Source organism: Muntiacus reevesi, unplaced genomic scaffold (genome assembly GCF_963930625.1).
Source record: "Muntiacus reevesi unplaced genomic scaffold, mMunRee1.1 SCAFFOLD_33, whole genome shotgun sequence".
NCBI classification, from domain to species: Eukaryota; Metazoa; Chordata; class Mammalia; order Artiodactyla; family Cervidae; genus Muntiacus; species Muntiacus reevesi.
In genome coordinates, this window is record NW_027078014.1 from 2,045,452 (window position 1) to 2,047,654 (window position 2,203).

Consider the following 2,203-nt stretch of genomic DNA (forward strand, 5'->3'; position numbering starts at 1 on the left):
TGTCACAAGAGAGCGAGGACTATGACAATACAACTATAGAGGGGAACGTTGACAATATAAGGGTGTTATGACAGTACAATTGTAGAGGGGATCTTTGACAATAGAGGGGGGACAATGACAGCACTACTGTACAGGAGAACTTTGACAACAGAGGGGGGACTATGACAGTACTACTGTAGAGGGTAACTGTGACAGTAGAGAAGGGACTATGACAGCACTACTGTAGAAGGGAATGGTGACAATAGAGGGGGGACTAAGACAGTACTACTGTAGAGGGTAACTGTGACACTAGAGGGGAGACTATGACAGCGCTACTGTAGAGGGGGAACTTTGACAATAGTGGGGGGACTATGACAGGGCTATTGTAGAGGGGAACTGTAACAATAGAGGGGGGTAAATGACAGGATTACTCTAGAGGGGGAAATTTGACAATACAGCAGGGTCTATGACAGTAATACTGTTAGGGGAACTGTGACAATAGAGAGGGGATTATGACCGTACTCCTGTAGAAAGGGAACAGTGACAATAGAGGAGGGAGTATGACAGTAGTACTGTAGAGAGGAACTTTGACAATAGATGGGGTAGTATGACAGTACTACTGTATAACGGGAATTTTGACAATAGAGAGTGGACTATGACAGTACTACTGTAGAAAGGGAAATTTGACAATAGAGAGTGGACTATGACAGTACTACTGTAGAAAGGGAATTTTAAAAATAGAGAGGGGAATATGACAGTATTACTGTAGAGGGGAACACAGAATAGTGGGGGGATTATGACAATACTACTGTAGAGGGTAACTGTGACAATAGAGGTGGCACTATGACAGTACTACAGTAGAGGAGAACTGTGACAACAGAGGAGGGAATATGATAGTACTACTGAAGTTGGGGACTTTGACAATAGAGGGGGTAGTATGACAGTACTTCTGCACAGGGGGACTTTGAGAGTAGAGGGGTGACTATGACAGTACGACTGTAGAGGGGGATATTTGACAATAGAGTGTGCACTATGAGAGTACTACTGTAGAGGGGGCATTGACAATAGAGGGGAGACGATGACAGTATTACTGTTGAGGGGAACTTTGACAATATAGGGGGGAATATAACAGTACTACTTTACGGGGGAACTGTGACAATAGAGGGTGGACTATGACAGTACTACTGTAGAGTGGAACTATGACAATAGAGGGGGTCTATGACAGTACAACTCTAACGGGGGACTTTTGACAATAGAGGGGGTACTATGACAGTACTACTGTAGAGGGGGACTTTGACAATAGAGAGGGAACTATGAGAGCAGTACTGTAGAGTGGAACTTTCACAATATGGGGGGGACTATAACAGTACTATTGTATGGGTGAACTGTGACTATAGAGTGCAGACTATGACAGTACTACTGTAGAGGGGAAATGTGACAATAGAGGGGGGACTATGACTGTACTACTGTAGAAAGGAAGTTTGACCATAGAGGGGAGACTCTGACAGTAGTACTGGAGAAAGGAAAATTTGACAATAGAGGGGTTCTATGACAGTACTACGGTAGAGGGGAACTTTGACAATAGAGAGGGGATTATGGCCGTACTCCTGTAGAAAGGGAACTTTGACAATAGAGAGGGAATTATGACAATACTACTGTAGATAGGAAACTTTTACAATAGAGGGGGGACTATGACAGTACTACTGTAGAAAGGGAAATTTGACAATAGAAGGGAGATTATGACATTACTACTGTAGAGGGGAACTGTAACAATAGAGTGTGGACTATGACAGTCCACCTGTAGAGGGGAACCATGACAATAGAGAGGGGACTATGACAGTATTACTGGAGAAAGGGAATTTCGACAATAGTGTGGGGACTATGACAGTATTACTGTAGAGGGGAACTTTGACAGTAAAGGGGGGACTATGACAGTACTACTGTAGAAAGAGAACTTTGACAATAAAGGGGGGAATCTGAGAGTACTACTGTAGAAAGGGAACTTTGACAATAGAGAGGGGAATATGACAGTACTACTGTAGAGGGGAACTGTGACAATAGAGGGGGGATTATGACAGTTCTACTGTAAAGGGGAACTGTGACAACAGTGGGGGGATTACGACAGTACTACTGTAGAGAGGAACTTTGACAATAGAGAGGAGACTATGACAGTATTACAGAGAGAGGAATTGTGACAATAGAGAGGGGAGTATGACAGTACTGC